Below are 12,394 nucleotides of genomic sequence, written 5' to 3' on the forward strand. Positions count from 1 at the left end.
GCGCAATCTTATAGGGAAGAGAATGGGAACTCAGCAATGATACAAATAGTGATAATGTGCTCCAGAACGAGCCGCGCCTCTAGCCAAATTGTTCCAGTACAGCTACAACACTGGCATCTACCCGACAATGTGGAAAATTGCCCAGGTATGTCCTGTCCACAAAAAGCAGGACAAATCCAATCCGGCCAATTACCGCCCAATCAATCTACTCTCAATCATCAGCAAAGTGATGGAAGGTGTCGTCGACAGTGCTATCAAGCGGCACTTACTCACCAATAACCTGCTCACCGATGCTCAGTTTGGCTTCCGCCAGGACCACTCGGCTCCAGATCTCATTACAGCCTTGGTCCAAACATGGACAAAAAGAGCTGAATTCCAGAGGTAACGTGAGAGTAACTGCACTTGACATCAAGGCAGCATTTGGCCGAGTGTGGCACCAAGGATCCCTAGTAAAATTGAAGTTAATGGGAATCAGGGGGAAAACTCTCCAGTGGCTGGAGTCATACCTAGCACAAAGGAAGATGGTAGGAGGCCAATCATCTCAGCCCTAGGAAACTGCTGCAGGAGTTCCTCAGGGCAGTGTCCTAGGCCCAACCATCTTCAGCTGCTTCATCAATGACCTTCCCTCCATCATAAGGTCAGAAATGGGGATGTTCGCTGATGAATGCACAGTGTTCAGTTCCATTCGCAACCCCTCAGATAATGAAGCAGTCCGTGCCCGCATGCAGCAAGACCTGGACAACATCCAGGCTTGGGCTGATAAGTGGCAAGTAACATTCGCGCCAGACAAGTGCCAGGCAATGACCATCTCCAACAAAAGAGAGAGTCTAGCCACCTCCCCTTGGCATTCAACGGCATTACCATCGCCGAATCCCCTACCATCAACATCCTAGGGGGTCACCATTGACCATAAACCTAAGTGGACCAGCCACATAAATACTGTGGCTACAAGAGCAGGTCAGAGGCTGGGTATTCTGCGGCGAGTGATTCACCTTCTGACTCCCCAAAGCCTTTCCGCCATCTACAAGGCACAAGTCAGGAGTGTGATGGACTTGCCTGGATGAGTGCAGCTCCACACATTCAAGAAGCTCGACACCATCCAGCACAAAGCAGCCCATTTGATTGGCACCCCATCCACCACCCTAAATATTCACTGCCTTCACCACCGGCGCACCATGGCTGCAGTGTGTATCAACTACAGGATGCATTGAAGCAACTCGCCAAGGCTTCTTCGACAGCACCTCCCAAACCCGTGACCTCTACCACCTAGAAGGACAAGGGCAGCAGGCACATGGGAACAACACCACCTGCACATTCCCCTTCAAGTCACACACCATCCCGACTTGGAAATATATCGCCGTTCCTTCATTCTCGCTGGTTCAAAATCCTGGAACTCCCTTCCTAACAGCACTGTGGGAGAACCTTCACCACATGGACTGCAGCGGTTCAAGAAGGTGGCTCACCACCACCTTCTCAAGAGCAATTAGGGATGGGCAATAAATGCCGGCCTTGCCAGCTACGCCCACATCCCATGAACGAATAAAAAAAACTTGCATGGATTTCTCAGGAGCTACTTTGAGGTGATGGGTTTTTGCATGTGGCAGACATTTAGTTGATCAATTAAATAAGTAGCTCGCCACCTGTCACCAGCTAGAGAAATAAATGGTTGGTCGGGGGGTGGGGGAGAAAGAGAGAAAAGAAAACTCATTTTGTCTTCAAGTATAAAGGACATGATTTTGCTACAAGTAGTGAACAAAGGAAATCTTTTCCCCAGGTTACAAGTTATAATATACTGCAAGGGCTGTACTGAATTTTAAATGATAAAGGGCCATATTTTTTTTAATCTTTGGAATACTTTTGGCAATGTGATGTGAGTGAAGAGTGGTACAATGCTGGTAGAAAGTGCTAATGTACTACTTATCCATCTTTAGCATTTCTCTGAGGATTCTTCTCACTCCTTCATGAACATTAGCAAACACGGGAGGGGTGAGAGACATAATTTTTACTTAAAACCTCATTAAAGCCCAATCATGAAAAACATTATGCAGAATTATGCAGCCACGGAGGATAATTAAAAACATGAGTATTTCACTACAAGCAGACCTAACATTAGTGAGCTTAATGAAAGGCAGAGAATCTGAAGTATTGCTGCAGCAGTGAAAAGTAAGGAAGAAAGAACTTGCATTTATTTAGCGCCTTTCCTGACCTCAGAATGTTTCAAAACACTTCACAACCAATGAAGTACTTTTGAAGTATAGTCACCGTGGTGATGTTGGGAAACACAGCAGCCAATCTACGCACAGGAAGTTCCCAGAAAGAGTAATGAGATAAATGACCAGATAATCTACTTTAGGTGCTGTGGTTGAGGGATAAATGTTGACCAGGCCACTGGGAGAATTCACTTGCTTTTCTTCAAATAGCGCCAGATGGGGCCTCAGTTTAATATCCCATTCAAAAGGCAGCGCTTCTGACAGTGTAGCAGTCCCTCAGTACCATATTGATCTGTCAGCCTAGATTATATGCTTATGTCTCTGGAATTAAGCTTAAACTCACAACTCTCTGACTCAGAGGCAAAAGTGCTACCACAGAGCCAAGGCTGATGGTTATAAAGTAAATAGTACAGCAGAGTTTTCTGCTCAAGAACATGTGTGCAGCGGCCATTGGTGGTATTTTGTAGTGCAGCAGCAGAGGACACTGGGGAGCACAGAAGGTGCACAACTTATAGCAGGTAGTATCCAAGGCAATGGGTCCCTCTGGGCAGGAAGGGCGAATAGGACATTGGCCAGTTCAAACTCAACAGGCTGATTGTAACTGAAGTCTGGCGACTGATCCGAGATGACCTGCATGGACAATGTACCATCCACACTGTATTACCAGTGGCAATGGCAGTTACTATTGGCCTCACTTTCATTCCAGGCACTCACAGAAGTTGCCCACTTTTCCATGCATTGACCCCTTAAGGATAACAGAAGCGCCATATCTCCAGCTATTTAAGCAAAGAGGTACAACACCAGAGGCAGCTATTTCTTTGAGAGTTTCTCCTTGTACCTATTCATCCATCAAATAATAATCCTACAGTATACTTAAATAGTTAGGGCTATTATTCAACAAATGTGCAAATGGTATGCAGCCTGTGTCAAAAAATAATGTACCTCACTCCAAGATTCTCAGGGCCATGCATGATGCATTTCTAGGTAATTAAAAATGAAACAGCTCTTCAAAAGACAAAATACAATAGCTTCTCAGAGAGCTGTACAGTACACAATAGATGATGACACTTCTGCACAACCACCATTTCCCAATAGAGAATAGATATGAGGCACATAGGCTAACAAGGACCTTAAATGACCAGACATTTGGTGTGTGAAAGCAATGCTTTAGATTTTTGGGCTTTTCAAAAGGGTTTGCTATATGCTCCAGAGAATGATTGCACGATGATAGTTACATGCTGCACAATATTGCAACAGAGAGAGGGTTCACCATGGACTTGGATGGTAAGCAGCTGCGAGCCATAAAAGACTAAGCCATTATGGTGTACAGCACAGACCAGTCACTGCAGACAGAGAATCGTGTGCCTGAAGGTCTCGTTGCCCAATTCTTCCACTGAACCTTGCAGTTGGGCATTATATTTTCTGCAGATATATTTACGTAACTGCTATTTGCTTTACCTGTTTTTTTTGCAGAGAAAGGTTTACTTTTGGACAACATTGTTCATTCTGTACAATGAAAGAATTGACAGGCTTCTAAAAGTTAATTGTGTTTCAGTGCTTGTGACTGTATGTTTTGTTGGTGTGTTTGCCCATGGATGTTGTGAACTTTTGTGTGTTTATTGATGAGCACTATTGCTAACTGCTCCCCAGTTAAGGGAGTAACACTGGTGAATAGCTGCCCATAGCCAACTACTAAGCTGCCGATGGCACAGAACACTATCTGTAATAGATACACTTGTATCTGTAATACTGATCCCCACCGCTCACAGTGGGCGCATTCCCCAGCTGCCTAGGCCCTAAGCTCTGGAATTCCCTCTCCAAACCGCTCCACTTCTCTCTCCTCCTTTAAAACCTACCTCTGAGACCAACCTGTCCTAATATCTCTTTATGTGGCTCGGTGTCAAATTTTTTTTAAAACACTATTGTGAAGCACCTTGGGATGTTTTGCTACGTTAAAGGTGCTATATAAATGCAAGTTGCTGTTGTATTATTAACAAAATTTAACATAGAGAAGGATCAACAGATGGTTTATCTGAGATTTAAACCAAAGGGTTTCCAATATTCCCAAATTACCAACTGATGGTGGTAAATTGCAGGAAATGCAGGTGGATTTATGAAATCTCTGCAGCAGTTACTGGTAACTGAGCTATGGGTGGGATTCTAGTTCAGAACAGTTGATTGTTAACAATGAAAGATCGTGGGCTCAAAACAGACAGACACAGTGATCCATGGAGGGATTTAAATAGAAAGATGATAATGAAGTGTGAGGAACAAGATGCCAAAGATATGCTCCAGTGCTAGATCACATGTGCTACTACTGGAGAACATATGAAGATGCGCATTGTGTGAAGACGGAACAGACACCTACGGGTTTTTCAGAAACCCTCTTCAATGTTGCCCATAGCAGTCTCTGAAAGTTGAAGCCAGCCATGACTGCTTCTTAGAGTTAGGATATCAGAGCTACTTCAACAGCAGCAGCGAGAACCTCCATGAGAGAAGATCGTACTGTGGCTGAGGTCTTCACTGCAGATGCCACTGGTGTTGCATTGTCTTCAGTAATGGACTGCAATGCAGACAGCCACTATTCCCATGGCATTACTCATCTGGGACATTGCATTGTATACTTGGCTGTTGGATTCCACTACATCACTCTACCAGATTTCCACTGTCACATGGAATCAGGCAAGTGATTGCTCAATACTATCTGTTGTACAACTTTTGTTTCAAAGTAGGCCCTATAAAGTTTGCAGCTCCATAAAACTAAGGAAAGAGGACACGCAGCATTCTGGACCTCTGCTACGCATCAGTTGGTTTTCCTAATTGTATGTGGCATGTAAATGATTTTTCAGATCTAAATTTGAAGTTCCTTTGGGTGAAAATTGTCCAACCTTTCATGCTGTTAACATCTTTCCCAGTGTAATAGCTTAGAAAGGTAACTACAGACATGGAGAATTTAATGCACCATTACTCAACAAACCAATGTCTCACAGATAATTTTTTTCTGCAATGATACACAGTGGGTTTAATTTCATTGCTACAGATTCTTGTAACTGCATGGTTAACAAGAAATTAGGAAGTCAGTTTTAGAAATATGGCTGTAACTGCCACAAGTTAAAATAATTATAAAATATATCTTCATGGTGACAGATTATAGAAAAGATATATCGGCCAATATTAATTTTCAGCGGACAATGACTCAGACCTCTTGCTGAGGACGTCAGGTGGAGTGATTGCACTGTCCATACAGTGTCCTCTGCGAGAGGTACAAGCCATTTAGTGGTTGGGCCTTATTTACAAGGGCACTAAACCAGCACTCACAGGCAACTTGCCAATTTTGGGGGGGAAATCCAGTGGCTCCTCCCTGGAGGTTAAATGGGGTGGAGGCAGAGGGTGGCACAAAAAGACCAGCAGTGGACAGAATGAATTTTATACATTCGTGCACGTTGCTCCCGGTCCCTACAAAAATCAGTGGCACAGCTTTTTTTCTGGGCGTCTGTGAGCAGCCTGCAGTGGCCCCTTTAAGGGCCACTGGTTAGGCCGCTCTATGCCTAGTACCAGTGGGCGAAGTATGCATGATGACGCTTTGCCCATTGGTATCTGAATACCCTGAATTACTTACCTTAAATGAGGCACCAGCCTGAAAAAGGCGGATGTTCTGGCTACCCTTCTCGAGGCCCCCAGCAAAATGGCAGTGGGCGGATCAGGAGCGGGAATGAGGCGGTAAGTTCATCGCCATGATTTTCGGAGCGTTACCACCCCATTTGATCCTGGCGGAGGCAATGAAAATTGGGGGTCATAGAGTGTCATGGACACTTTCATAATGAATTGTGTCCATGACAATTTCTAACCACATCAGAACTGCAGCTTTTGGGTGAGTGTTACTGACTGACAGTTTAATTAAGCTAAGAAAGGAACAAATTGTGTGCCTGAAACCGGCCATATAACAGCAGCGTACGGAAAAAAATTTGCTATCCTGGGACTGTTTCCTGAACTGCAATTGATCTTCATGTGAAGAAGCAGAAAACGTCATGTTGTCAGCTTGAACCAAAATCATATATATTAAAATATAGAAAAATGTAAGATTCCAAGACTGCACATTCTCTGAAGCTTATGTGAAATTAATGAATTCTAAATTGCAATGAAGAGATTTGTCAATGTACAGAAAGATGAATCTTTTTATCAGCCCACATTTATTTTTAGCTTTGAATAAATTTAATTGCACTTAGAAATAATATTGATGTGTATTATTGCTACTTTCATTTCTTAACTTAAATTTAATAACTATACAACATTTTGAAGTATTCATTTTGTTTTCATTTTATTTTCACTGCTTTTCAGGTTGTATAGACTTTTTGAATCTTTCTTGGGCTTAGGGTACATGATGGAAATCTGCTCCTATCCCCTGTCAATTGGACTTTGTAGCTGGAGGTGCAGGAGAATGGTCTGAGTGGTCCGTCCTCTGATATTTCTTCAGTCCCTGTTAGGGAAGCATCTGGTCTCCATTTGGTGTTACCAGACAACAACACAATTGAAAGTGGAAATTCATTAGATGGGAAATGGAAGGGGATGATCCCATATATCAATAGTCTGTTCCATTACCTGTTGAATGTTATGTTAAAAAACAACACTTCCCATTATCCTGTGAGCTCGTTACAATCTCCTCACAGTTTCCCAGACCCGCTCCGGACCCGGTCTCCTTACTGGAAGCAGAATTCAGAGCCAGGGTCCACATCCCACTCAATTACACATACACACCTCAGTGTGCACACACTCCACTTGGCACCTTTACAATGGCCATTGGCTGTGCCGCTTCAGATTTGACAATATGCCAGCTGCAGCAAATTCTAATTAGAAATGCAGGAAAATATGAAGTAAGTTATCAATGCCCAGATCAGCATGCCAGACAACAAAAGTTATGGGGTACATCACCTATCTCGTCACTGCGGGAAAATCTGGGCTATTGTATCTGCCCAAACCAAACGTAACGGGTACAACATTCATTGGTTTGTCCAAAAAGAATGATCAGTTTATCTAGACAAACTGTATCTTATATGCAACCTTATTCCCTGTTTAATATTCTACCTTTCTGCTCTCTAGACCATCCTCAATTCTTCCCAGTCTGTTAGATCTGATTTGTCCAATACCATCATCATCCTTACCAAATTCAAGATCTGGAAAGACAAGCCTGCAATAAATAGCTTATAATGTAATAACCACAAGACAGATTGGGAGAAAAATTCAACAGGAGCCACTTTTGGACATAGGTAGCGTGATATGCTATTACCCCGCGCCCAATGGCCCTGCGCAGGCAAGGTGCAAGTTTCGACCAACCTGAGGACTTACCTGCAATCAGCCTTCTTTTTCAGGCCTTGCACATGGAATCAATGCAATTCATACTTCCCACCACCAGAGGGAGTTCAATCTCTTAAAGGCAGGATGTTTCTTAGAAATCTCTTAAAGGTAGCTGATACCTGTTATTTGCTGAAAATAACAGTCTAATCTCTGCACGAAGATCAGACATCACACACGTAAAACACAGATGCAGGTCCCATCCCTATGTTTACACACTGATGAGTTATGTTAAAACATTGAATAAAGGTTGCACACTACGAATCCCACATCCTCCAATCTGCACAGCAGACCTCACCAATCTGTCAATTTGAGTTGGTACCAGGCCTGCGAGAGTGCATGCACCAAGGTTCTCCACTGGTGCACTAGAGACCTTGGGTGCATGGTCTACATGCGGCCTACCCAGCTGGACGCTGTCACCATAAAAGTTAAGTTTTCTTAAATATACTTACCTGAAACTGGAGCCCAGAGTTGCAACATTGATCCTCCTGGATCCACTGCTGTGTTAAAGACTGTTGTCGGCACCCTCTCAGCCCCCTCCAGATCATCCCTCTCTATCGTAATCGCCCCCTCCCTCTCCAGATTGTCCCCTCTCTCCCAATCACCCTCTCATGTAAATGATACCCAAGACTCAATATTGAGTGGCCCTCAGGCCTACCCGTTCCAGCACAGAGATCATTCCCTGTGTCCAGTTCACATTGGCCTGCCGGGACTAATTTCTAGGCCGAGAACTCTGCTGGTAGAGACAGGCTTCCTTCTGTGCTGAAATTTCCCCAACAATGTGCACAGCAGGTTTGCCATACTCAAAATGATCTTTGATGAGTCATGTCTGTACACTCTCAAACATTTGTGTGGGTGATATTGTGACAATTTTCCATTTATACCAGCAGGATCTGGTATTCAATCAAGAAAGAGGTGAAGGTGAGTGACTGGTGCTATTAGTGACACTGAGGGCCGATAATATTCCATTATTTTCAGAAGTGTTCTGTACAACAATTGTCTGTGACTGATGTATTCTTATCTCCTATAACTGCCATGTTTATGGTTATAACACATTCAGGTAACGTACAAGGTTCAAATGTAAAGAAAATCAAAATTCTCTTTTACCTATTTTAAAGCAAAACTTGCAATGAATAATAAATAGATAATTCTAAAAATGTAACTTCAACCATCTAAATTAGTTGTTGGTATAGTTCAATGGCTCAGAATTTGCTGTTACCGGCCAACGAATGGTCTCTGTCGTTAGTTAGACTTCTCCTTGTCCATTTAATTTCCATGAGATTTTGCACTGCAAGTTGCTGGAAGTGGGAGACTGAAATGGCACAGCACCCTCTACAGGGCATCTCGGATCTGAGCGAACAGGGCAAGCAACTGTGTATCTCCATGACCATTCAGATTGAAGGATTGTGAAATGAACAGGGCAGAGTCTGAACCAGGAGGTGTAAATTAGAGTGGGTGAATTCAATGTCAAATCAGGTACAGAATGAGAAATAAAGAGAGGAAAAGAAAGATTGGATTAAGAGAGAGAGAAGCATGAGACAAAGAGAAAAAGTAAAAAAAAAATAATTTAAATTAAAAAATCTCCAACAACAATCAAAACCTGAAGGAATGAGACTCCATGCTTGTAATAGTTAAATCTCAGTGCCAGAGAGGTTGTTTGGCAGTAAGTAACACTTATCAGAGGAAACAGGAAACAGAGAGTAGTGATGAAATTTTTGGACTGGAGGAAGGTGTACAGTGGTGTTCCCCAGGGGTTGGTACTAGGACCACTGCTTTTCTTGATACATATTAATGACTTGGACTTAGGTGTACAGGGCACAATTCCAAAATTTGCAGATGACACAAAACTTGGAAGTGTAGTGAACAGTGAGGAGGATAGTAATAGACTTTAAAAAGGACATCGACAGGCTGGTGGAATGGGCGGATACGTGGCAGATGAAATTTAACGCAGAGAAGTGTGAAGTGATACATTTTGGTAGGAAGAACGAGAAGAGGCAATATAAACTAAAGGGCACAATTCTAAAGAGGGTGCAGGAACAGAGAGACCTGGGGGTGTATGTGCACACTTGTTGAAGGTGGCAGGACAGGTTGAGACAGTAGTTAAAAAAGCATGTGGGACCCAGAGCTATATAAATAGAGGAATAGGGCTCGATTTTCGCACCCGCGATCGGGTACATTGGTGGCGGGGGGGGGGGCTGCGAAAATCGGGGATTCCCGGGGCGGGTAGGGAGCCCGGCTCCAACCCGCCCCATTTCCGGGTTCCCCACTGACGTGCTCACATGCGTGCGCAGCCCCCGCATGTGGGGCTCTGGCCGGCAATTAAAGCCAGCGGGATGCCACTTAAAGTACTTGAACGGGTACTTCAGGTTATTTACAGACCTGATTGACATGTTATTTTAGCAGGGATGGGATTTTGCAACTGACTGGGACTGTTTCCCGTACTGGGGGAAACACTCCCAGTTCAAATGGACGTGTTGCAGCCATCAGCCTGTGGCAGCTGCAAAGGTCCATTTGACAGGTGGTGGGGGGAGACCCTCACTCATTGCAGGAGGCCACTCTGTCACTTTGGACAAAGTTTGGCCTCCACCACCCTCATCCTAACAACAAAATTCACCAACTTGCACACTTACCCCGGTGTCCAGACACATGTACCTACCTTGCGGACCGCCTCAGATGTACATCTTCCGGATGGGGGCCGCCGTAGCTGCAGTCATGACCTCCTCGGAGGGCGAACAGCATCACCAGCCTCGCCGGCCACGTCGTCGACCTCTGACACGTGGAGCTCCACAACAGAGTGCTGTGACACATCCACCTGCACAGCAGGAGGGAGGGCAACTGCAGAGAGAGATGCGTCGCAGAGGGCACTACCCTCACCACAGGGTCCACAGACTGAGGCTCAGCTTCCTGGACCTCTCTGAGCAGCAGTGCACACGGAGGCTCAGAGTCACTCGACATGTAGTCGTGGACATCTGCAGCCTCCTTCATGCCGAGCTGCTCCCGGCTGGCCCGAGCACCATCTTCTTACCTGTCGCTGTCAAAGTCACCACTGCCCTCAACAACTTCTCCTCCGCATCCTTCCAGGGTGCCACTGGGGACATCACCGACGTCTCTCAGTCGTCTGCACAAAAGAGCCCTGCAAATACACCTACACCCACTCTGCAGTGACACAATGGGTGGCATCAGTTGTGGGTCTTCATAGTGATCCTCAGGAAAGGGCATTATTGCACAAACCAGACAAGATTCGCAAAGACGTGGCAGTAGTGGTGCCAATATAATATTTAATGTGAGTTGATCAGAAATTAAATAGAAGTAAAAACCATGACAAACCCTCAAACACCCTTGTGCATCCCCTTCATGCTCACGACACGTTTGCCTTACGCTGCCTACTGCGCATATGTGATGCATGACCTGTGGCTGCAGCACAGGTAGTGGCAGGTTGAGTGAGGCTGACCGTGAAAGAGATGCACGAGAGGGTGAGTATGAGATAGAGCCATGAGATTGTATGAGGATTGGGTTGAGTGGTAGTGGCGGGATGAGTACTGGCAAGGTGAGTAGGTGTAGGTAAGATGAGGATGAGGTTTGAGTGGGTGTGAGGGGTGATGTGACAGAGCAGTGTTGGCAGTGCAGGAGGTGGTGTGGGGTGGGGGCAGATGGAGTGTAGGGGAATGAGTAAGTGTACTCACTTTGGCTGACCTACTTAGGTCATTGCAGCGCCTCCTGCACTGTATGCAGGTGGGCGATATGTTTGTGGTGCAGGTGACCTCCTCGGCCACCTCGAGCCAGGCCTTCTTGGTGGTAGAGTCAGGCCGCTTCCTCCTGCCCGCCGGGGGGAAGATCTCTGTCCTCCCCCTCCTCCTCACCCCATCCAATAGGAGCTGGAGTGAGGCATCATTAACCTGGGAGCAGCCTTCCCCCTGGTCTGCTCCATGCTGTAATTTTTCCTATTTCTTGCAGCATCAGTCAGTGGAGGACTGCCCCTTTAAATAGGGCTCCTCCAGCTGACAGACCTTACTGCGCATGTGCAGTGCGCCTGCCCGCCACGCAGCTTAGCAGCGGGGAACCCGGAAGAACAGGGATGTGGATCCAATCAGCCTGCTATTGCGTGCGGAGCAGATTGATTTCACCGGGCGCGTTACCCACGCACCCAATCTACCCCTTGCCGCGAACCCGCCGCCATGGTAATGTCGGCCCATAGAGAACAAAAGTGAAGAAGTTATGAAGAACCTTTATAAAACACTGATTTGGCCACAACTGAAGTATTGGGGGTGATTTTAGGAGGCAATTGCGGGTACGTTGGGGGCGGGAGCCTCCGAAATCCGCGGAAATCCCATTCATGTTCGGAAGCCGGCACCAACCCGCCGACTTCCGAGTTTCCCAGGGTCCCACCTGTGTGCGTGCGGGCAACCCGAAAACGGAAGTCCCGCCGGCAATTAAAGCCAGCGGGATGACAGTTAAAGAGCCAAATGGACCATATTGAGGTACTTAAGGCACTTTACCTGTGACAGAGTAAGTCATTGGAACAATTTTTAAACTTACCTGGGCGGCTTGCCCACCACCTCTGATTCACGCCTGGTGAAACCAGGTGTGAACGGCCGGATCAGGGAACAAGAAACTAAATAAATTAAATAAAAAACCATGGAAGGAAGTGAAAACACTAATTGAATCTACCTTTGAAACTTACTCCGATGTTCGATGTCTCCCGCACTGTGTCCCCTTCTCTTCCCCCACCCCCATCTTCTCCCCCCCCTCCCCCCCAATCTTCCCTTTTCCCAACCCCCCACCCCCCGTCTTCCAATCCAGTGCCAGATGACCTCTCGCTCTGTCTTTCTTGCCTC

This window comes from Heptranchias perlo, chromosome 7 (assembly GCF_035084215.1).
Source record: "Heptranchias perlo isolate sHepPer1 chromosome 7, sHepPer1.hap1, whole genome shotgun sequence".
In the NCBI taxonomy this organism is placed as follows: domain Eukaryota; kingdom Metazoa; phylum Chordata; class Chondrichthyes; order Hexanchiformes; family Hexanchidae; genus Heptranchias; species Heptranchias perlo.